This window comes from Macaca mulatta, chromosome 15 (genome assembly GCF_049350105.2).
Source record: "Macaca mulatta isolate MMU2019108-1 chromosome 15, T2T-MMU8v2.0, whole genome shotgun sequence".
Classification (NCBI taxonomy): domain Eukaryota; kingdom Metazoa; phylum Chordata; class Mammalia; order Primates; family Cercopithecidae; genus Macaca; species Macaca mulatta.
This window is the reverse complement of record NC_133420.1, coordinates 15,801,659-15,827,333: the sequence shown is the minus strand read 5'-3', so window position 1 is coordinate 15,827,333 and position 25,675 is coordinate 15,801,659. Positions and strand designations below refer to the sequence as shown.

The 25,675-nt window shown below is 44.3% G+C and overlaps 1 protein-coding gene across 31 annotated transcripts in view; it reads right to left on the bottom strand.

Moving 5' to 3' along the window:
• Positions 1-25,675, bottom strand: part of RAPGEF1 (Rap guanine nucleotide exchange factor 1) — a 159,078-nt gene that overhangs the window by 101,104 nt on the left and 32,299 nt on the right. The gene's annotated exons all lie outside the window — the stretch shown is intronic.

The following is a 25,675-nucleotide window of genomic DNA, read 5'->3' as shown; positions in this document are numbered from 1 at the left end:
AGCCGCTGGGGGTTCTTCCCAGCACACCCTGAGGAAAGGGGCAAGGGCTGTGAGGAAGTGAAGGGTTCCTCAAATGTGCTTCCCTCACCCCAATCTCAGTGCCCGCCATGGTATACGGGAATCACCTGTGTGGGGGACTGACTCCCCTTCAAGGCAGCTGAACCCCAAGCACCCCAGCTGTGCTAAGATCTCCAAGATGGGCAAGAAAATCTGGGGACACAACTGCCAAATGATGAGAAAACTTAACTTGGCTCCAAGCCCAACCACTTCCTTTGATGGGCAGCAGATGCCACGAAGAGTGGCTGATGCAGCTAACACGTGCCTGGAAGGACACCTCCCATCCTCTTGTTCTGTCCCAAGGTTGTCAGGCTGGGATGAAATCCCAAGAAAGAAACTGGGGCATGTGGTCACTACCACAGCAGACTGCCAGTTAGGGACATCAGAATACATTTCTCTGTCCTCAAGTTAGGAAGTGAGAGGACAAACCTAGCCTTCTGTGTTGGTTCAGCCACTAATGGGTTTTGTTAATTAGGCAAAACACAATTTCTCCAAGCCTCTTTTCTCACCCACAGCTATTAGCCTAGTCAGCGGTTCTCACCAAGAGACTTCTTAGAAATGCAAATTCTTGGGCCCCAGGCCACACCTACAGAAGCAGACACTCTGGGGGTAGGCCCAGCAATCTGTTTTAACAAGCTCTCCAGGTGATTCTGATACACACCAGGTTGGAAGACCACTGGCCTAGCTGATGTCCCTTTTTATTGTTTTAGAAACCATCCTTCCTTACGGTCTCCTACCTGTAGTGCTACTGACTTCATTCACCCAACATACATTTACAAAGTTTCTACTATGTGCTAGGAACTGGGGACACCAGGGGAACACACTCACGTCTGCTTTGTGTTTAAGCTCTCATCACAATGAACGTGCACGCAGCTTGCTGGCTGGTTGTTCACTGAGTGAGCAGCACAACTGTATTTTCCAGCAACTTGCCTCTTCAGCCATGATCTTCTCCCAAAACTTATTGTACTTTTAAAATTAAAGAGCTCTGCATGCAAGTAGAGATGCAATGTGCTAACAAATACAATGTTACTGTATTGCTGTAGATGAAAGAAAGAGAGTATGGATGTCCAATTAACATAAGCACAGAAAATCACCTGGAAAACTTCTAGAAGGAAATATAGAAAAGAGTAACACAGACAACATTCCTTTCTCCTAAAACTATTTTCGTGACTCACAGTGCTCACGGGTCTTGAATGTTATTCTAGGCACAAAATAACAAACACCAAGTGACATTTTTAGCAGTCCATTTTGCTTCAGGACATACACACAGGAAATGCAAAAGCAAAAACAAAAGTTAAAATGCTCTACCCTAAGAGGAAGGACGCAACCAAACCACCACAATATGAAAAACAGGACTAAAATTAGCTTCCTCCCTTATGCTTAAGGGTCTTGCTAAAAACATCTGCCGACAGCTTTTCTTCCTCTCTCCTCTGCTCAAGCAGACCAGGGAAGGCAAATGAAACAGGCTCAGAAGACAAACAAGCGGCCAGCTGCTGCAGAGCTCAGCGTTAACAAGAGTCTTGGTCTGCATCAATCCCACAAAGATTCACTCCAGGCCAGGACCAAATTCTCTTAAGTCAAAACTATATCATGGGATTTGACCCTTTTGAGTAGAAGCAGAAATGAGAGTTCTTACCCAGAGCACAGGTCAACAAGCTCCTGTCTGCACTAGTTAAAACAACTCACCTAATAATTAATATAACATACTCACAGCTGTTTCTGCTTAGACTCGAGGTCAACGCAAACCACAGAGCTAATGTGCAAAGTTACAAAGCAATTCCTCCTCTAATGGTAGGTATTTATTTAGGCAACACTAAGCAAGCAGCAAATGAGACACTTTAAAAGCAAACAGAGTCAGAAGCTTAGAACTCAAGATTTACTGCAACTGAGTTGTATTCATTTGGCTCTAGGTTTCCTAGGGGCAAAGGTAAAAAGGTAAATAAGATGGGTTTTGTCCATTAAAAGAAAATAAGTAAACTCAACAGAAGAGAGACTTTTCCTAGCACATTCTAGAAGGAATTTCAAGAAGAACGTAAAGTAACTTGGAATCTGGTCTTCAACTTTGCTTTTACAAGATCTAGGATGTTCTTCAAATAACGATTTAATATTTACACTCTATAAAAAAATCAATAGTCCGATAACTTTATATCAATACACATTTCTCAGAGAATCTAAACCACTGGTATAAGCCAGTGTGCTGTTTTCAGAAGCTCTAACTTAATACAGTACCCTCAAGAACTTAACAGAAATATGTTCCTCCCCATCTATTTATGGCAGAAGTGAGATGGTGGTCACGTCAACACTGAGCTCTGAGGCCCAATGTTGGCAGCTCAGAGCAGTTAAGTGCTGATGACTAAGGGATGACACACACCCGTGCCTACAGGGACTGTGAGTACTGCAGGTACTAGCAGGACCTCAGGGGTGCAAAAGGACACCCAATCAAACAACACACCAGGAGGCCAGCCTCCATGATGGGGGGCGCCGGGGGCACAGGAAGCCCTCTTCCTCCTCAGAGCACCTCTCTTCAGAGAACCAACAACCAAATGGGAGCCAGGACTACACAGGGGAGGCTGGAGGGTTTGGTTTGACCATCTCCCCCTGCTTTCTTTTTATGAGTGAAACTGGATACGGTTTAGAAGCGCAGTGGCTAGACAAAACAGGCCAGCAGGAGCAGGACAGATAAAAAATGCAGGAATTCCTCAGCCCGGAGAAGCAAAGGCTAAGAGGCAGCAATGACTGGGGGTTGGGGAAAATGATGAGGAGAATCCTAGGACAAATATGGCCCTAGGGTGCTGGAAACTCACACGAGGAAATCCCAGCGGGGAACTCATTATTGACAAGCGGGGTGGGGGGGGCACAAGCAGCTGTATAAAGGATAGATTATAAATGTCTCAAGATGCTACCTCCTTGGAAGCTGCAGCTGACTTCAGGGAAGACAAGACATGGAGGACAGGGCCAGCCCCTGTCCTCCATGTGTCTTTCTGTAAAAGAACACTGGGCCAAATGATGTGGGATGCCCCCTCTTCCACTATGACCAAGGAAACCTGTCAGTGCTACAAAAAGGACCTCAGGAGCCATTTTCGGCTTTGCCTGATGGGAACAAAAAGGGAACAGTGGATTAGAAGCTCACCAAGGCTGTGATTCAGATGTTCCCATCCTAAAGTGATCTGACTTGGCTCAGATTTTTTAACACTCAATAAGTACCAGTAACAACTTGTGTAAGTCCTGAAATGTTTCGTATCACTGCATAACGAAGCACACAAACTCAGTGGCTTCCAATACACATTTATCCTCTCCTAGCTTCTGTGGGTCAGGGGTCCGGGTTCATGCACAGTTTAGCTGGGTCCCTGCAAGGCTGCAATGAGGGTACTGCACAGCGGGGACTCTGCCAGGGAAGGGTCTTCATTCAAGCTGCCCACTCGGGGTGTGGGCATAAGAACTGACTTCCTTGCAGCTGTAGGACTAAGGTCCCCTGCTTGCTGGATGTAGGCAGGAGGCCACCTTCAGCTCCCTGCCACAGGGGCCTCTTCCTCAAAGCGAGACAGGAAGAACGGCCCCAGAGGGAGTCAGCTGGCAAGAAGAGTTAGAAGTGGGAAGCAAGTCACAGGCCACATCCAACTCCAGGGGAGACAATGGCGTCAACTCCAGGAGGCAAGAATCTTAGGGGTCACCTTAAAGTCTGTCTGCCATATGCATCCAGCTCCTTTACAACAATAAAATCAAACCACATTTATAACTAAATGCAACTAAAACTAACTCCCATCCCCAAATTCTGATTAACAGTGCTCATTTATAAGGGCGTGTCTTCTTGAGACTGCACAGTCAGTTCCAATGTGAATCCAGTGTAGGGAGTTACAGTTATATTGGGGTTCAATATGCTTAACTGTGTGTCACAGTAACAACTCATTCTCTTACCACTTTTTGCTACTGAATCACTAGACATCATTTTAGCTTTCCATTGGCAGAAGTGCCTCATCCACATTATTAAACCTGGTTCTGCTCTTTTCTCATCAGCCTGTCTACTGCAATTGAAGGAGGAGGAGGGGCATACAATGGAGTATGGAGAAACCTCAGGCGAATTTAGCTACGTGCATTTGGACAAACAGAGAGACAGACAGAGAGGGCAGGGAAAGGAGGAAGGAAACACATTTTAGGCAAATCACTCTCTGATTTAGTCAGAGCACATATGATCCCAGATGAGCATCAGATGGAGAGGTGAGGTGGCGGCGTCCTCAGTTCCTTCCTATGTTCTGGGGTGTGAACATCTCACCTCGCTGCTACGATTCTGGTGTTGAAAGGCAACGATTTTCTTTTTACAACATAGTGCCCAAATATAAAACAAATTCCTTCGTTTGCTCCAAAGCAGAGGGCAGCAAACTTTCCTTGAAGGGCAACATACAAGGCACTGGACTTCGTGGGCCATACAATCTGCTGCAAATATTCAACTGCCATTTTGGCGAGAAAGCAGCACCAACGATATGTAACTAAATGGGTATGGCTGCGTTCCAACAAAACTTTATTTACAAAACAGCCAACTGGATTTGGCCCATTTGCCATCCCCGCTTTTCAGAAACAGCATTCTGTTCCAACGCTGAAGACAACCGGCTTTGTGGGTCTCCGACAAGGATTCTCTGTTTGATTATGACTATGGGCAACTGGTGCTGCGTGGACTTTTCAGACCCAACCCCCGACTGTACGGAATGCAGCTCCATGACACAACTGGGCAGCCATACAAGGAGCTGTCCAATCAGCCTGAAATCAACACAGTCACCATCCGGGCCGTCCACAAGATGCTGGGCTCCCTCCTGTTTGAATAATTATTTTCTCCCACAGACCTTCCTTGACCTCCTAGACTGGGTAATGAGGCCACAGCTTTCTGCACAGCATTCACCTCTCTGTACTGTAGGTTACATCTACTGCCTTTGTTTTCCACCCAGCAGTGAGAGGATGCCTCCTAGAAAAGGCAGGCAAAGCCCCTATTTTGCTCAGTGCCTAGCACAGTACCAGAGACTTAGATAGTCCTCATTAACATCTGCTGATGAAGAAACTGGATTTTAGTGTATGTTTTCTCAGCCCCAGTGTTTTACATTCAGAGTACTTAAATGTAACTACATCATCATACTCTCATGATTTAGTTGAACTATGATGGAGTTCTGATGAGATGGAACATATAAAATAAGTTGACTGCTGAGGTGTTGAGGTTCAAAACCATGCGAAGATAATAAAATAAAATTACCAATAGGATCTGTTAAGTCAAATGTTATGTTAAATCAATACCAGCCTCTGGCTTCTTGACAATACTGGAAAATTTGAGAATGCAAGCCTGGACAACAGACTCAATTCATAATCAATCAGTAAGCTTTCTGAGTGGCCAATCAAGTAACTTGCATACAGTTTCTTTCTTTTTCCTTTCTTTTTTTTTTTTTTTTTTTTGAGATAGAGCCTTGCCCTGTCCCCCAGGCTTGAATGCAGTGGCATGATCTCAGCTCACTGCAACCTCCACTTTCCAGGTTCAAGCAAATCTCCTGCCTCAGTCTCCCAAATAGCTGGGACTACAAGCGTGTGCCACCACCACTGGCTAATTTTTTTTTTTGTATTTTTAGTAGAGGTGGGGTTTCACCATCTTGGCCAGGTTGGTCTCAAACTCCTGGCCTCAAGTGATCTGCCTGCCTCGGCCTCCCAAAGTGCTGGGATTACAGGCGTGAGCCACCATACCCGGCCTTGCATAGAATTCCCATTCACTCCTCCCCAAAAGTCTGTTCTCAACTGAGCATGTTTTCCTCAGATTTCATTTTTTAAAATGCCTTAAGAGTAAGGTGGTCCTTGGCTTTTAATGGGAAGAAGCAAAGGAAATGCATGGAGGCAATGCAGCCACTTGTACAGCCAGCCTCCTGTGATTCCTTTAGAACTCAGAGCAGTTCCTAGGTTGGTGCTAAGGAGGACAAGTTTAAATGTAGCTGACAAACACTAAATGCTTAATCTTCTCTCCCTCCATGCCACATATCCCAGGATCCTCCACCTCCATGCCTTAAAAAAATCAATTTTCATACACTTTTCTATATAAATGGGAAATTAACCTGTCAATCTTGATACTCCACCATCACATGGGTCCCAAGAGTTTAATAACAAAACACTGCAGGCTGTGTGGAACCAGCGCGTTACCCACGTGAACATACACAGCAGAGCAGTTCTTCCATAAATCATGGGAGTCGCTCATGGATGGAGGCTCCCTGGAACCTCTGAATGAGAAGCATTTGCATTAGGAGCCCAAGTACCCAAGAAAAGAAAGAAAAATGAGCCACAGCCAGGTCTCTTGACCTTTCCAAGGTTAGTTCGTGCACAGTTACCTGCCTGGGCAGAGGTGCTTAGAGGAGATGCGCTGGAGACGCCGTGCCAGACGAAAGGGAGACCTCTCTCAAGGTGGAGAATTGTCCCCCCAGGTCACTCCCTTTAAAAGCCCCCAAATCTCACAAGCTAAGAACTTTGGGAAGAACTGAAGTCAATGATTCCGAGTCTGTGAACACCTCCAGTTAATGGTTTAAACTCTGGTGGTGAATGAAAATGGAAAAAGCCCTAAAAGAACCACAATTCACTGTTTATACATAAACCAGTGTCAACAAGTGTCCTGTGTTTCTTCTCTCAGTGGATGTTAACTACCCATTAACATAAGCCAGAAACCTGGTGGCATCCTTGACTCACTTTATACTGCCAAATAAAATGTATAGCGGCCTACATTTCCGGCATTCAGCTGGCTACTCTGAAACTCTGTAAGAAATTTACATCTATAAAGGAAATCTCCATTTTGTAAGGGCTCTGCCTGTCTGCACCCTGAATCACTAGACTATTACAATGAAGAAGGCAAGACTCAAATCTAAATAACAAGCCTGTGGCCGGGCGTGGTGGCTCACGCCTCTAATTCCAACACTTTGGGAGGCCAAGGTGGGCAGATCATTTGAAGCCAGGAGTTTGAGACCAGCCTGGCCAACATGGCAAAATTCTGTCTCTACCAAAAATACAAAAAATTAGCCAGGTGTGGTGTAATCCCAGCTACTCGGGAAGCTGAGGCAGAAGAATCACTTGAACCTGGGAGGTGGAGGCTGCACTCCAGCCTAGGCCATAGAAACGAAACTAAGTCTCAAAATAAAAATAAAAACAAAAAACAAAAAACACATAATAAGCCTCACCTTGGACCACTGTGTCTTAACTGGGCTTTCCCCTTTACCCCTTTCTTTGTTTTGACAAATAATGGTGTTTAATGTTATGCCTCTGAGATGTCAATTTTTAAACTCATTTCATCCAAGAGTCATCTTTTTGGAAGGACACATTTAGGGTTGCCTAGCTAACAACTGCTTAGGGTGATGGAACAGAAAATGGAAAGATTAATGGTTTGATATAAAAAGAATCATGTTTAACTTCTGTTTCTTTGATTCTGTGATTTTTTTATACCTGTCTTGTTTGTCAACAAAAATAAAATAATGTAAGATGATGGGGCAGAGGAGGGATGATGACAGCTGAGTGCTTCTGAGAATCTGTCTTTGGGCAGGTACGAGTTCAGAGAATGCCTCTCCCTGCATTCGTTATATTTCAGGTACGTGCAGCTGGAAGCGATCAATATACTAATGCGACATATTCCGGAATGGCATTTCCTGAACTCCTTCACTGACTAGTTTTAAGAAGCATTTTAAGCATATATATTAAGAATGACTAAATTAGGTCAATGTAAAGGAGATAAAGGTTTATAGATGAATTAAATCATAGTTTCAAAAATCCTTTTCAGTAACTTGAAAATCTTTTTTTTCTTTTCTTTTCTTTTTTTGGAGACACAGTCTTGCTCTGTTGCCTGGGCTGGAGTGCAGTGCTGTGACCTCGGCTCACTGCAACCTCTGCCTCCTGGGTTCAAGCGATTCTCCTGACTCAGTCTCCCGAGTAGCTGGGACTACAGGTGCGCACCACCATGCCTGGCTAATTTTTTGTATTTTAGTAGGGATAGGGTTTCACTGTGTTGTCCAAGCTGGTCTCCAACTCCTGAGCTGAGGCAATCCGTCCGCCTTGGCCTCTCAAAGTGCTAGGATTATAGGCGTGAGCCACCGTGTCCAGCCAGTAACTTGAAATCTTAAAAGTTGAGTTATGTTAAATTAAGTAATAGTTATGAAACATCTGAGTTGTTTCTAAATAAGTTAAAATACTGAAACATGAATATCTGAATATAAATGTAAAGTATATGTATTTTGGCATCTTGGTTTTTTTTTTTTTTTTTTGAGACGGAGTCTCGCCTGTCGCCCAGGCTGGAGTGCAGTGGCCGGATCTCAGTTCACTGCAAGCTCCGCCTCCCGGGTTCACACCATTCTCCTGCCTCAGCCTCCCGAGTGGCTGGGACTACAGGCGCCCGCCACCTCGCCTGGCTAACTTTTTTTGTATTTTTTAGTAGAGACGGGGTTTCACCGCGTTAGCCAGGATGGTCTCGAACTCCTGACCTCGTGATCCGCCCATCTCGGCCTCCCAAAGTGCTGGGATTACAGGCGTGAGTGAGCCACCGCGCCCGGCAGCATCTTGTTTTTATATGGCATAAATTAAGTATATGTAGGCCTTGTGAGTCTGTTAATAAACATGAAAAAACTGTATTATTAGGGCACATGTTCCTAAACATTAAGAAATGGTGCTCATGTACAAAATGCTGATATAAAACAGTTTAAAACTGCTCACTCCCTAGTTTTCACTAGAAATTAAGGTTACCAAGAGTTAAAAAGTCTAATTAATAGATGACCATTAAAACTAGAACGAAATAACACTGTATGTGAGGGTAATAAGAGACGTTTAAAATAAGAGACGTTTTAAATAGGAAGTCATAAAGTATGAGACTTTGTTAAGGGAAAAAGAAAGTAATTTTTTCTTTTTACAGTAGAGTGATGGTTCTTCCAAAATGAGAAAGAGGAACATTAGAAGACAAATGGAATCGATTAGGAAATGGTAAAAGGTTTGTGAATTTTATGTTTGCTCAAGCTAAAATTAAAAGGAAATTATTTATAACATCCAATTTTTTCTAAAACTTTTTTTTCTAAAAATTGAGCATTAATATCAAAAGTACACTGATGGGCCAGGCACGGTGGCTAACGTCTGTAATCCTAGCACTTTGGGAGGCCAAGGAGGGCAGATCGCCATAGCCTAGGATTTGGAGCCCAGCCTGGGCAACATGGCAGAACCTCATCTCTAACCAAAAAGAGTATACAAAATTAGTCAGGCGTGGTGGCATACACCTGTCGTCCCAGATACTCAGAAGGCAGAGGTGGGACCCTGGGAGGTGGAGGCTACAGTTAGCCGAGATTGTGCCATTGCACTCCAGCCTAGGTGACAAAGCGAGACTCTATCTCAGAAAAATAAATAAAATAAAAAATAGAATTTGGTTCTCTCTGTTAACACGAGGTAATCACGATCATTTTAAGTCTTGTTATCTACAGTTAATTGCTTTATTCTGATGCTTTTCTCAATGCTTTCTTGGAGTATCGATTTACTCTTAATAAGAAATGGTGAAAGGTTTTTCTTTCCTTCTAGATAATTGGCCTAGGAAATAAAGATTTTGTATTTTATCAAGACAATTTTTTGTGCTTTGTGTTTTCTTTTATCAGGTCTTTGATTACTTAAGAAACGTGAGTCTTCTCAATATTAAAGGAGGTAAGTTTTTGCTGACAACTATGTAACTTACTTTATTTGCCTCCTGAAGTCTTTTAATTATCACTGGTTAAATGAACAACTATTATTTCCACAATGACCTGTGATACTATTTTAATTGTTTTAAACCTGTGGATATTTTTGACAAACTTCCCAAAATCAATTTTAGATTAAGTCTCTCTGACCTCAAATTCACTTTTGAGGTTTCTCAGTTGGGCCCCCAGAAAACATCAAAGGATGAGTGTCTCACCTTGAAAAAGAGAGACATTACTCCAATTAGGCTTGTCTGATCATCTGATACGTTGTCAGTCATAATTTTGGTTATCATGATAACTTGTTGTATGCCACAGGAACAGCCAAATTTCCTTGTCGACTGAATTATTATAATGAACCCTCATCAGATCTCTAATCATGGTCGCTTTAAGTCTTGTTATCCACAGTTAATTGCTTTATTCTGATGCTTTTCTCAATGCTTTTTGCAAGCAACTATAACCCTAAAATGTTGTGTTTTCAAGGAGATTCACGGAAAGAGATCTCTGATAACTTTAAGATCATACCATTGGACTGGGTAAACGTTTCCATAACTCTGACAAAGAAACTGATGGGCTCGTGAAACTACTGACCAAGATCAAGCAGAACAAAAATTAATTACATGAAATGGAATAAAATGATAAATAATAATTGTGGGTTTTATGGTTTTTAATTTGACACATTGCCGGCATTTTATTTCTTACATTAAAAAAAAAACCACACCTTTTTCCTTATATTAGCTTTCAGCAATTTGGTAAAGTTATACTCTTATGAACGAAAATGAAATATTTATGTTTTCTCCCTACCTAATCTCTCCAGAATTCGGCAATTATCTGTGACTCTTCTTATCTTTGCGCTATCGTTATTTCCAATAAGTTCAATATGCATCTGCTCTCATAACAGAATATAGTTGGAAATATCAGTTTGGCTTCCTAGCTTTGAGGGTCCTTTAAAGGTTCAATCTGAGATTTCTTATCCAAAGTTCCAGCAAAGCAAACTTTGTGATCAATCACTAGCGTTACTATAGTTGTGTAAATAATCAGGTCAAATTTGACGAGACTAAGCTTATTTTGCAAAAAAAAATTCACCTTGCTTTGATTATCTTTAGTAGAAATGAGGGTGACTGTAGGGAAAAAACTATGTTTCAGAAGAAAAACTATAGTACACCTGTTATTAGACTGTAGCCCTGTTCGTTGTTTTTGAGTTTTTACTATTTGTGGACTGAACTGGATCCGGAATTCTTCTACTTTCCTATTTGGAAACATTTGGCTACAACTCTCCAAATATGAACAAGAACTGCTCTGTCCCAGAAGCCCTACAAGCTGGAGCTTGACAACTCCATGTATATTACGAGGGACAGGTCTCATACCTGATATGTGGGCCACAGAGAGTTCACCTAAACACCAGATGTTACACTCACAGACAGTCAAACTGCAAACCAGGACAAGAAGCTGACAACTTCATGCTGTGGACAGCTTTTCCCAAGACATCAGAACAAGATGCTTTATCATAATGAGACTCTGACTCCTCTTGATTTTTCCTTGCTTATGCCTACCTTTTTCACTTGGCAGGATAATGCTATATCACTGGAATTGCACAATCAGTAGCTTCTACAGAGACTTGATGAAAAAAATGGATCTGTCATGCCAAACCTAGTCATGGGATGGTAGGCAACAGAAATGTTACCTTCTAGCCGAACAGGAAATAATCTGCACAGTTGCTAATGCTTCTTGTTGCACATGGATAAACCGAACAAATAAGCTGCTTGGCTAAAACAGGTAGATTCCCCATTTGGCTCATTATTTGATCTAAATGATTTCAGCTGGTTTGGTTCATGGGGACCCTGGCTAAGGGGCATACTCCAGACTCTTGGTATTATCATCCTCATAGTCATTAGCCACAACAGTAGTCTCCCTGGTGCACTGTATCCTCTCAAAAAAGTCTTAAATGTGCATATGCAGCATCTGCTGAATGGTAAATGTTCTCTCTCTGGCTGGAATGATGGAAACTCCAAGAAATGCATGATAATAGGGATACCCATGAATGACGTGTTAAGATTCAAACCCTAGGGCCGGGCGCGGTGGCTCACGCCTGTAATCCCAGCACTTTGGGAGGCCGAGGCGGGCAGATCACAAGGTCAGGAGATTGAGACCACGGTGAAACCCCGTCTCTACTAAAAATACAAAAAATTAGCCGGGCGAGGTGGCGGGCACCTGTAGTCCCAGCTACTCGGGAGGCTGAGGCAGGAGAATGGCGTGACCCTGGGAGGCGGAGCTTGCAGTGAGCCCAGATCGCGCCACTGCATTCCAGCCTGGGTGACAGAGCGAGACTCCGTCTCAAAAAAAAAAAAAAAAAAAAAAGATTCAAACCCTAAAATAACGATGACGGAGTAGTGCTGATGCCCTAAGTTTTGGTCACACTGTCTCCTAGGTGAGAGCGTGACAAAAAGGGAGAAATTGTTAAATTAAATTTATAGGAGGTCACTGGTTTGAACTGAGCTCCTGCAATAAGCCCAACAGACCAAACCAGAATGGCGGCACTCACGCTGAAGTTCCATACCACTAAGCCGAAATAAGATTTTTATCTGACCTTCCGAGAAATCAAGAGAGAGAATAGCCAAATCCCCAAACAGGTCAGTTGTAGCTGGATGATAAGAAAGTTCCCTCTGCTTTAACCTTTATAAGAAAAGTAACTCTGAAACAACCAACCTGCTTTTTATTTTCTGTTTCTGCTTTCCTCAGTTCTTTTCTTTCTATAAAAGCAACCTCCTCTGCTTGGCCCATCAGAACACTCAATTCTATTCAAGCGTTGCCCAATTCTGGAATCACAAGTACGAGCCAATTCAGGCCTTTACATTTGTTGTAATGTTGTCTTTTGACAATACCTTTTCAAATCCCAGATCCTATCCATTCCCAAGTCCTCTTGGAGTTTCCATTATATCCAGGGAATCTGTCCCACTGCCACCACCCTTATCCAAGCTGCCGTCGTCTGCCTGCAAATACAAGACAGACTAAGAATTCCATTCTTGCCCTTCCGAGGCTTTCTCCCACTGCAGCCAGGGCAATCTCATCAATTTTTCAAAGCACAAATCTTGTATCCTCTCAATCAGTTTCTCTCTCTCTCTCTCTCACACACACACACACACACTCTCTCTCTCTCTCACACACACACACACACTCTCTCTCTCTCTCTCCCCCCAAACACTTAATGGCTATTTAGCTTGAGCTTGAGTTTAAGTGCTCTTAAACTCAAGGCTTTGACAGGCCCTACAAAATCCATCTCACCGCCTCTCCCAACCTCTGCCTCAGGTCTCTGCCCACTGTTTTCTCACCTAGACAGTATCCTCTCCCTCCCCGAGGGCCCACCTCACATTTCACCTAGTTAACTCTGACTTACCCTTCAGATCCTAGTTCTGATCTTTCATAGTATTTACTAGTCTGTAATTACAGGGCAGGGGCTGGGGGAGGAACTCTGCCTTTTTCAGTCAGGGTTCCAGCAGAGAAGGAGGCCTAATACCCTAGGGCATGCACTGGATGTACTGAATGAATTTCATCAGCTGTGTCACACTCCTGGAAGAGCTGAAGAGCTGAATAGTCACAGAGTTCTGTATTGTGTGGTTCAGATGGGGAACCCAGGTCTGAAAAGCTTTATGCCAAATACTAGTTGACACAGAGTAGGTGCTCACAGGTTTGTTGAGTTAAAATGAAACAGAAATGTAATCTTGCAATGACCCCCAAGGCTGGCATGCTCTCGCTCACTCTGCTCCAGTCACACTAGTCTCGTGCTGTTCCTTCAATACCTACCAGGTCCCCCTGCCTGGCATGCCTGTGCCCCAGTTATGTGCTTGGCCAACTCCCTCACCTTCTCAAGACTTGATGCAGATCTCACCTTTCAATGAGGCCACCCCGGACACCCTCTTTAGCTCTGCAACCTGACCCCATGATCCCTGGAATTCCGGATGCCCCCCTATCCTCCTTCCTACAGCACTCATCACCTTCACACTTTCTTTACATGCAGCTCACTAATGGATAATGTTGATTGTCTATCGTGTATTTTCCCCTACTAGGAATATAGGTTTCATTAGGAGATCTGTAACCCAAGTGGCTAAAACAAGGCCTGGAACGTGTCTTATCAATGTTCACCAGATAAATGCATGAACGTGCTGCTTCTGAGTTACTACTCTCTCATAATTTGGAAGCACACAGGGGCTGCCTGGTTCCAATTCTGTAGATTCTTTAGCTCAAATCCCCGCCAATGATTAGAATGCCTCTCCATGTCCAGTTTCAAATTCCTGAGGCAGAACCAATTGACCCAGCTTGTCTTCCCAAAGCAGGCCACACGATAGAGGTCAATGGTAGCTACCCACGGATGAGCCATTTAGTGTAGAAGGGCCTCTCAGCATAACCGAAAAAGAGCAAAGCCATCTGAAGCTATTCAGTGTGGAAGCAAAAGCTCTCCCCAGATCGCAAGCACACTGCCGTGTTACAGCAGAGGCCACACTGGGTATCAGTGGAGGCGGGGGCATCAGGAGCGAGGTGGATCAAGTTAGATGTTTAGCCGCCAATCCTGACCTTAGTGGGGGCTGCTGCCAGGACTGAGTGGTGTACCTCAATGTCTGGCTCACCCAGAAGAGGTGCATCACTCCCTCAGGAAACTTAACTTACATGTCTATATGCAGCCATCTGCTGAATGGGAAATGTTCTCTCTCTGGCTGGAATGATGGAAACTCCCAGAGATGCATGAGAATGAGAACACCCATGAATGACGTGTTCCCATCTCATCTTCTCCATAAACAGATCTGTGGACAAGTGTAACCAGCAGACACTTAAATAAAAAATCAAAGTAACTCTGCAGGCAAGCAGGCATTCTTTAGAACTCCTCACTGCACCCTGTTCCCTGCTGCGGATTTTATAATGAACTGAAAGGCAGAGTGGCTGACACAAGCTGGATAGCTCTGGCTCAGGAAGATGTCTCGCGAAGCTGCAGTCACCTGAGGCCTGACTGGCGCTGGAAGAGCTGCTTCCCTTCCCTGTGGGCTGCTAGTTGGAGCCACAGACCCTCACCTGTGGCCTCGCCTCACCACCAGGACAGCTGGTCTCCCCCAGGGCAGGGGATCCATGAGAGACAGGCTGGCGGAAGCTACAGCATCTTGTATGACTTCTGCTGTATTCTACTGGTCACAAGACCAGCCCTGATGCAGAGAGGGAGGGGATGACACCTGCGTGTGAATACCAGGAGGCGGGGACCCCTGGACCATCCTAGAGAAGACATACCACACAGTCTGTTCATGTAGACAAAGGCCTATTTTTTAAGGGCTCAGAGCTAACAAAAGGTTTTTACATCTTAAAGGGCTTTAAAAAGGAAAATAAAGAAGCATATGTGACAGAGACCACATGTGGCCTGCAAAGCTTAAAATATTTACTATATGGTCTTTATAGAAAAAGTCTGATGATCTCCGATGTACACCATACTTTACAGACGATTTAAGGGATCTTTCAAGGCTAATTCTTCCTCTGTGCCATGTTCTCTTTATGCTCTGACTTTAGAATCTATCTCCCAAGTGAGCAACTCTATTGAAACAGGCGCTCAGCGAACTGTAGCTCTGAATATTATAGCGGCAAGTGCTAAGAAATGAACAGCTTATCATAACCTGAACAGAAAGATAATAAACAAAGGTTCCTTGTCCATAAGGTGTCTGATAAATACAAACTCAGTGAATCAATGACTAAATGGATAAGAAATACTACAAGGATGCATCTTGAAAGTATGGAGCTCTCATGACAATAAAAATATCTTTAACCAATGATTTACAATATAAACACAACAAAATGTGAAGGCGCTATAATAACAATGACAGCTGAAATTTATCGAGGGCTAACTCTATGCCAAGTATTGTCAAGTATTCTTGCATTCACGCCTCATACGCTGAGGCAGGTGCCTTCATTTTACAGATGAGTAAATTGAGGCTGACAGAAATGAAGTAATTTCCCCAAGATTACACTGATACATAAGTAGCAGGACCATTTTCTCGTAGCAAGCTACATAAAAAAGTAAGGAGCAACTCTGCATCCTGAATGTCATGCCTGAGATCAGTTTGCTGAAAGCGCAGCAGAGACAGCAGCCCTCCGCTGGCTCAGGCTTCTCCTTCATCCCTTCTTGCTCCCTCCCTCCCTCACACTCAGCTGGCTCGGATCCCAACCCAGGGACTCCAAGAAGGGCCCAGTTCCGGACTTCCTATATAAGCAAGGTCACAGAGACTTGAAATGGGTGATTGAACCTAATTACTCACTGCTCTGCTCCCTCTATCCAAAGACAGTTGGAAAACATTTTCACTGAGGTCTTTGCTGGGATTGTGGACTGAGCACAGGACCTACCTCCTGCTTTCCCAAATGAGCGAAGTGGCTGGCAGCTGCTCTAGCTCTGGGGCCAACAAGGTTTTGACACTTGAACTAGGAGAGGGCAGACAGAAGGCTGCAGCTCTTGCAGCAAAATGCAGGGCTGTCAGGTATACACCCAGGACACACTGCAGCCGCTGCAACAGAACTGAGCTCTAGGCCAAGGGTTTCCGAGGCAGACACAAAGAGATCTTGCTCTCCCTGAATGGCCTTGGAGACGGCTCAAGGTGCCCACTCTTCCCAGATTCGTGAACCTGAGAGTACAGGACCTGCTCAAGACTATACAACCAGTGGCAGAGCCAAAGTTCCCTGATGCTAATTCAAATTTTCCCACGTTTTGGATTCTGCTCTTGGAAAGCTTGAAGTCCACTTAGTTGAAAAGACAGTTGATTATGACAAGTTCTGGAGGGAAGAGGACCTGGGCAGAGGGAGCCTGGACTAGAGGTTGAGTGTACCTGTGTCAGGGACAGAAAGAGAGAGGCCAGGGTAAACGCAGACAGAGGAAGTCAGAGGCCTGGAACAAAGTGGGGCGTGAAGGGGAACATGTGTGACTATCTGGACAGGAGAGTCAGCTGACCAAGGACAAGGGCAAAGACTGTCAAAGAGCACTGAGGGACCAGCTGAGAGCAGAGACATGAATCTCTGTCAGTAACACACCACTGTGACCTCAATGGGATTCTCATAAATAGAGCTGTCCAATCCCCGCACAGTAAACATGCAAGCCACAACAAGATGACCACTTCCCTCAGTCCACCCTGATGATGAGATAATCATCATCCACAAAAATATTCTTCCCACGCCTGACAAGCAAAGGGAGGAGGGGCCCTCTAGTCTGCGCTTGTAAACAGACACTTGCAGGAAGGGAGAACAGGGAAGAAAGGAGCTTTGACATCAGAGACCAGTGTAGGTCCCAATTCTGCCACTTACTAGCTGCATGATCTCGAACAAGTTACTAGACACTTGGTGACCTGGTTTTCTCATCTGTAAAATCCAAATCATACTACCTACCCCAAAGAACTTTTGTGACGATCGGAAGCAACATGCTTAGCTCACAGACAACTGTGACAGATTGTCTGCAGTAATGGCCAAACGATTCCCTGCTCCTTATACCCACAGCTTGGCAAGATGACTGCACTCTCCTGTTAGAAGGACGGGTAGAGGGAGGGGGCAGGTCTCTCTCTCCCTTCCCCTTGAATCTGGGCTGGCCTGTGGCCTGCTTTAGCCAATGAAAAGAAGTGGAGGTGACTGTGCGGCTTCTGACCTGGGGCCTCAGCCCCCAACCCCGCCTCTGAGGTGAGCAACCCCATCAGGGGAGGGGCCCAGGGATAAGCCCTCCCAGCTGCTGATTGTAGACATCTGAGGGACCCTAGGCAAGACCAGGAGCCCAGCAGCCCAGCCTGAACTGCCAGCTGCAGAAGTGTAAACTAGGTGCCCAGTTGTTCTTTAAGCTCCCTAAATACCGGGGTGATTTGTCAGCAATGACTGGAGTAATACTCAATGCGCCACAGCTGATAATCAGGACTTCTGTCCGGCAATTCTCCTGGTCTTGAGCGATGTTTCCATCTCTACCAGGTCATTCCCATCAGCATGCAACCTTGCCATTATTTCACCCTTTATAAAAAAAACTTTCCCTTGACCCCAATACCCTTAACAACTACCACCTTGTGTCTTCACTCCCACTTTCAGCAAAACTCCAAGAAAGGCCCATGCTTTTGGAAAGGCCTCTGCTTGTTCTTTGACACTTTCATATTGAACACTCCACTGACACTTTTTTTTTTTTGGCGGAGTTTCGCTCTTGTTGCCCAGGCTGGAGTGCAATGGCATGATCTTGGCTCACTGCAACCTCTGCCTCTCAGGTTCAAGCGAGTCTCCTGCCTCAGCCTCCCGAGTAGCTGGGATTACAGGCATGTGCCACCACGCCTGGCTAATTTTGTATTTTTAGTAAAGACGGGGTTTCTCCATGTTGGTCAAGCTGGTCTCAAACTCCCGACCTCAGGTGATTCGCCTGCCTCGGCCTCCCAAAGTGCTGGGATTACAGGCTTGAGCCACTGCGCCCGGCCGACACTTCTTGTCGAGGTCTCCAGTGACCACTATGTTACTGAATGCCAAGGCCAAGTCTTGGCCCTCACGTGACTTGACACAGTCAGCACCATGTGTCACCGCAGCCCCTGCTCAGCCTCCTCCTCAGGAACACTTTCTGCAGCTGGCTTCTGAACACCAGTCTACTGCTTTCCCCCTACCTTCCTGCAAGGTCTTTCGAGGTTTCTGCTGGTGCTCCCTCATCTCCTCCACCTCCTAATGCTGGGGTGCTCTGGGGCTCAGGCTATGGCCCCTGCTCTTCTCTGACTTACTTGCTGGTAATCTCACCCAGTCTCATAGCTTTAAACACCATCTCTATGTCAACAACTCTCAAAAAAGCCTACACTTCTTTTCTGAACTCCAGATCTTTATACTCCAGATTTTAATGGCCTAATGGCCACCTCCTTGATCTCTGACAGGCACCTCAAACTCACTCTGTACCCACACAGCCCCAATCGTCCCCCACAATCTGTGCCACTGGAGCACTCCTGCTTCGAACGTCAACCTTCTGATGCTCAGGCCAAAACCACTGGGGTCGTCCTAGACTCCTCTTTCTCTCTTGCACCCCGTACTCAACCCCTCAGCAAATCCCACTGGCTCTCCCTTCCAAGTCCTTACAGTCATCTCAAGGCCTGGCCTCATCTGCCATGGGTCTCCAGCTGCCGCCCTAGTCACACACACTCCCGGCTCAGGACTTCCGTGCCACTTCTTCCTTTTCCGGAGCACGCCTGCCCAGACATCTGCAACGTATAGGCTTCTGCTCCTTATTTCTGATCACTCTCCCTTTCCATCACGCGTAAAACTAACAACCCTCTTCCCCCCGGCATCCTGTCCCCTTCCCTAGCTCCTCTATATGATACCTGTCATCCAAAAGCCTACATACTATACTTGTTCATATGTCAACTAAAAACTCCAGAGGGCAGAGATGTCTTACGTTCCTCATTAGGTACCCCCGGTGCCTGGAACAGTGGTGACATAGGACCTGTTCAATAAACATTTGTTGGATGAATGAACATCCAATCAATAAATGAACAAACATAGAAACAACAGAATTTTTTTTAGTACAGTGTCCCATTTAATGGTAAAGGAAAAATGCTGAAAGCCTCTATAGTTAATCACGAGGTTCTACAAAACTTCCACTGTCTATTTCTCCTTACAGTGGTGAGAAGGAGAAAGAGGTCTCCATTTGCATAGATGGAGACCTGAATGTGTGTGTGCTGGAGAAGCCAGAAGTCTCGCTGAACGACCCCAGTCAAACAGGAGGCAGCTGGGGGGGTCATGGTTCAGTCGTCCTCTGGCCCCCAAGTCACAAGATTCTTTGACCTTTTTAAACTGATGAGTGACCTGCTTCTGGATTCCAGAGTAAGAATGACTGCAGAGAACACCCGAACCAAAGCCACACTGCAGGTCAGGGATTGGCGAACTCCTACCCACAGCCCAAGTTCACCCGGACCTGTCTGTGCAGGCTGCTTGTTTGTAGCCTGCAAGTGAAGAATGGTTTTCATATTTTTAAATGATTTCACTTTAAACAGTTTTATGGGTATCTGTATAATAGTCTTAATTTTGCTTCTTGGGCCTGCAAAGCGTAAAATATTCACGACTTGGCGCTTTTAGAAGTTCACCAACCCCTGGGGGCAAACTCCTTGGTAGTCCATGAGGCCCCTGAAACAGCCACCCAGGTATTTCAGCAAAAAGTAACATCTGAAATGAAATGCCTTAGAAGCAATCAGCGAAAAGTGATTGGAAAAGTGATTAGAGATAAAGTGGCCACTGGCCATGGCTATTATCTAAAATAATGGTGACACCCTCTACACAGCTGGGAAAGAAATAGCCAAACACGGAAATGTATTTTACGCATGTTCCCAGGGTAAAGCATATCCGAAAGCCAATGGCTATGATAGATATTGTTCTAAATTTGGAGGTATCTGATGACAGAATGAAGTTTCCTTCCCTTTTCTTACCCACACCCAAAACTACACCCATACTTCTCATGAGAAAAATTCTGTCACACTTAGGGTTTCCATTTCCAACATCTGATCTTTCACTTAAGAAAAAACCCATTTCTGGGACACTTTAGTTACCTATCAACTGCTCCCAAATGGAAGCTCCTAATATACACAGACCTTTCAGTGCCACGCCTGGCAAAGAGGAAGCCACAGGCATTATTGTAACACTGTATCCCAATATGTTATTATTGTATCATTGTTACATATATTATTGTATCACATATTATATATGATACAATACATAAGGGATTGCATATACAATGTATTGAATATTCTGTAACATGTAAATATAAAATCATAACATATATAGTATGTTGTATGGTTTTATATTATTACATGCATTATTATATCACTGTTACATTGCTATCCTAACTTAGGAGACACAAAGCCACACATTAGCTGCAGGGCTTCAGACAAGTTACTTCACTTCTAGAAGCCTCCATTTCTTCATTGGCAAAATTAGGGAATAATTTGAGATTTTTACTCTTCTCTTCTAGTTCAAGATGTCTGTGACTCCACAGTCATGTTAAATAATCTTTTGTTTACCTTTTTCTCCTACCCCGAACCAGTTTATGACTACATCCCAATACGGCTTCTAAGCTCACTGATGAACCAATGGCCTTGTCCATTATATTCACTCCAACACCCTGACGCTCTGCACTAGTTGATTCAAACCGCCCTCCCAGCAAGCTGTTTAATGTATCTATTTTCCTAACAACTAAATTGATGCTCTTGTCATACATATGCACTTGGGGAAATGGGTAGCCCTCTACAGAAGCAGGGAAGAGGGATTGTTGGGTCATTAGTCACACTGCCTAACAGTAAGCATTACATTAACAATGTTAATAACACTTCTGGGCTCGCTCTGTCTCTTTCATGTGAAGAAACTAAGTATTTAATAATCACTGCTCTCTGGGAGGCAGAAGACAAAAAGTTGTGATGGTAATTGGGTATGCTTAAATAAGGCCTCATGTCTCTTTTCTATGAAACTCAGCACTTGAATGAGATTGAGTCAAGCCCTAAGCGAATGACTGTGGGAAATTAGAATTTTCTAACGAAATGGATTCTTAACACTGATAATAGCTTTTGAACTTCCCATACCCTTTCTCTGAGTCCCATGCCATCAGATAATTCATCAAAATGGCGTTTGTAAGTGTAGTTTACGTTTTACAAGAGGAATGATTTCAAAATAATATTCAGTGCTGATGTGCTTGTGAGTAACTGGTAAATTTATACATCACTCATGAAAATGCATCACTTTTGGAAAACAACAAGGCAAGATCCTTAAAGCTATTTCTATGTTCCTGGCTTGGGAACTTTACACTGGGAACTTATCCTAAGGACATGATCCAACAGAATCACAAAACTATATTAATGAAGCTACTTACTGCTGCCTGACCTGTAAAAAGTGGAAATAATTTCAATATTCAACAGCGGGTGAATGATTTCATAAGTTATGGAACAGTAACATGATGGAATGTCACAGTCATAGTAGATATTATGACCACATAGAAGCATAAAATTAAAAGAAAAAAAGCAAAAATATTTGCACATGTTGACAACTCTATGAATAATATGCATCGTGTGCAGCCACTCTGAAAAAGAATAATGGCACCAACTAACACTTTTGCCGCCTTACTATGTTTTAGGTCATTCATTCATTTTAAGACAGGGTCTCAGCTCACCCAGGCTGACATGCAGGGAGGATCACCTAAGTCCAGGAGGCAGAGGCTGTAGTGAGTCATGATCATGCCACTGAATGTGTGCTACCACGCCCAGTTAATTTAATTTTATTTTTAAAAATTTTTTGCAGACAGGGTCTCACTATGTTGTCCAGGCTGGTCTTGAACTCCTGAGCTCAAGCGATCCTCCCACCTCAGTCTTCCAAAGTGCGGGAATTATAGGTGTGAGCCATCATGCCCGGTCTTTTATGTCTTTTAGGCTTAGACACTCAACATGCATTTTCTTGTTTGCATTGTGTCCGTTGGCTCCAATGTTTTTCTTTAATAATATAACATCATTTCAACCAAAATCAAATGTAACTTCGCTGTATGTGACCTAAAAGTAGTAACAACAATAAACACTGACTGGATACTGACTGCAAGCCAGGCACCATCCTAAGCACTTTGCATGGACAGACTCCTTCATCCTTACATCTCCCTAGGAAGTGAGCACTATTTGCAGATGAGGAAATTGAGGCCCAGAAATTAAGTAACTTGCTGAAGGTCAGCCAATTAGAAAGTGGGAGAACAAAGACTCCACCCTGGCACCCGGGCTCCAGAGTTCTAAAGAAATTTTCAAAGAAATTCAACACCATAAAAAGCTCTCCTGTGATATCTCAGCTCAGCCAAACCCAGGCTGTCTAAGCAGGTACTAAATGCTCCAGGAGCTAGCAGATCTGAAAGGCAGTGTGACCAATGCTGATGGCCACTGATGCACAGCCTGCAAGGGGTCCTTCAAGACCAGCAGGCATGTGATACGTTAAGCTGAGAGACGGAAACTAGTGGAGAATTACCCAAACTCATACAGCCACTGGGACTGGGATGAAGCCAGGCAGATAATCCATGTCCATGGATCTGGTAAATCCAAGGTTCTCTCTACTATGCAATGCATAACAAGAATCACTATTATTCATTAAATGCTCAGTGTATGCTAAGGGCTATAACCCCTTTATGTGAATTATCTCATTAGTGCTCACAGTAGTCCTTCAAAGTATGCATTATTATTAATCTCGTTTAGAGATCAGGAAACAGGCCTGGAAATGTGAAGTGATTTGTCTTGCCTTACTTATAAGCTAGAACGCACTGAGCTGGTGGTAATTGCAGCACCCAGCCCTTGTGCATTCCGGATCAATATTAATTAGCTGGCACACGGGCATCCAGTTGCACCAGATGCTACTTTGCCATCTAGTGCGCAGAGGCGAGTCTAAACACCTTTGCTGGCTGGAATGCAAACATTTCTAAATTTGCCCCTATGGCAGAGCAACCACTCGCATTCAGAACTGAGGCAAATCCTTAACTCACCCCCTGCCACCCCCAGCCCCACCTGGGCCTGCCAATCTGCTTCCAGCACAGCAAACCCCACAATCCACCAAGGCCTGTGGGCTGAAGCTTTTTATACTCAGCTCTGCTACTAAGGGTGTTAATTTCATTCGCTCACACCCACACTGTGTACAAACATGCAAATCATTAACATTTCCATTTACCAGGCTGGTATGGCCTGGAGCTGCTGGGATTTTTGAAGGAGATAACAATTCAATTTGCAATTACTGCTGCAATTTTTAATTCCCAAGGAAACTTCTGTCAGTGCTGTACTCCCAAGAGCCAAAATGAACACTGTAAGCAACTCTTCAAATTATTTCGAAAGAGAGAAAAAAAAAAAAGAGAGGAAAGGAAGGAATAAAAGGAAAGGAAAGAAGGAAAGGAGCCAGTCAGGCAGGGTGCCTGCCTATCTCTGGGAGGGCAGGATTATAAGCCTATTTCAGAGAAGTTCAATTTAGCTCTAAATTTCAAAGTTTCCTCCAGCTGTATGAATCAACAACTAAATGTTGACTCTTTAAGAGGGGCTTTTGTGAAGCAATATTTGCAATTGAACAATCATCAGTACATTTACTGTTTGTAAACTCAGAATTGCTGTGGGATAGAGGAAGGTGTACCTATTTTCATTCTCCAACGTTTCTACTTTGGGCAATGAAAGGCTAAGAATGAACATTTCCAGGTCCCAAATAACCACCTGCCACCTTCCAAGTCCCAAATACACCTGCCGGCACGGGTAACTATTATTTATTGCATGTCCACTGTGCACTATGCACCAGGAACCACCATGCCCTGCATACGCCTACCCTTCTTTATACCAGCAGCGAAACTACAGCCAGGCAGCACTCACAGAGGGCACATGTGCCAGGCACCGTGCAAGTGCCGAGGACAAAACAACGAACCCTGCAACTGCCTGCCCTCAGGTGGTTTACAATCAAGTGGTAAACAGATCAATAAAAAAAAAAAAAAAACCCCACGGATGTAAATTAAATAACACAATAAGATGCAGTCGCTTGGAACAGGCCACTGCAGACAAGAAAAGCCAGGGCATTTGGCATTAGAAAATGCATCTGTTCAAGGTCGGAGAGCCGGCTGGGCCAGAACTCTGGCTGGAACTCTCAGGATCACACTTGAGCCACTGCCTCGTGCCACTTCCCATCTTATTTTTTCTGTTTGGGGCCTGCTGGAACTCACTATGGTAATACACATGAGTCAGATTTCTCAACCCCAAAGAGCATCCATTATTGTAAAAAACATTTTCTTATGTGTGGGGTTGGTCCTGAGAGCTATCAAAAAATAAAAACCAGAACCATAAGTCGGACAGTATAGTGGTCCCCTCATCGGGTATGTGTCCCACACTGTCTCAAATCACTAGAGAAGCTTCTCTAGCCAGCATAAAATGCAGGTGGAGGCTGTGAGATTCATGTTTTTCACACTGGTGTTCTGCCCCTGTGGCTTTTCAACTCCCCAGGTGTATGACATGGAAACACACGTAAACTATCTAAATGGCAGATAAAAGTTTCCTTTAAATTTGCCTTTGGAATGCACTCTGGGCCTGCCCTTCCTAATCATGATCATCTTTGGCTCTGGTTAAAGTCTTATTCTCCGGAGCACCTAACACAGGGGCACCGGGGCAGAAATCAGGGGCCGTCTGGGCTGTCCCAATTGCCTGTAGCAAATCCACATAATGATATGCCCGGGATTCCCATTCGCCTGTCCCTAAACTAGACACAGACAGTGCTACTTGCCCTGGAACCTGGGGCCATCATTCATCCACCAAGATTTCACAACCACGTTGAATGTGGGCTGCAGATCAGGGTCATGGTGGTGCCCTGGGATTCTTGTTTTTTTTGAAACGGGGGTTTTGCTTTGTCACCCAGGCTGGAGTGCAATGGTGCAATCTTGACTCACTGCAACCTCTGCCTCCTAGGTTCAAGCAATCTTCCCATCTCAGCCTCCCGAGTAGCTGGGACTACATGCGCACACCGCCATGCCTGGTTAATTTTTTGTATTTTTGGTAGAGATGGGGTTTTGCCATGTTGCCCAGGCTGGTCTTGGTTTCGAACTCCTGAGCTCAAGTGATCCGCCTGCCTCGGCCTCCCAAAGTGCTGGGATTACAGTATTGTTTTTAATTGGAGAAAAGGCATACAAATTTATTAACGTGTACACAGGGAAAATCACAGAGTGATTATGATTTTAGACAGTAAATTATAGACAGCATAACTCTTCACCCCCAAATACTTCAGCATGACTATTCAAAAAAGCACATACTCCTACATGACTCATCACCGTATCACACATAATCACATGAACAACAGTTCCTCATTATAATCCACCATGGAGTTCATATTCAAATTTCCCAAACTGTCCCCCAATGTCTTTAATAGCTGTTTTGTTCAAACCAGGA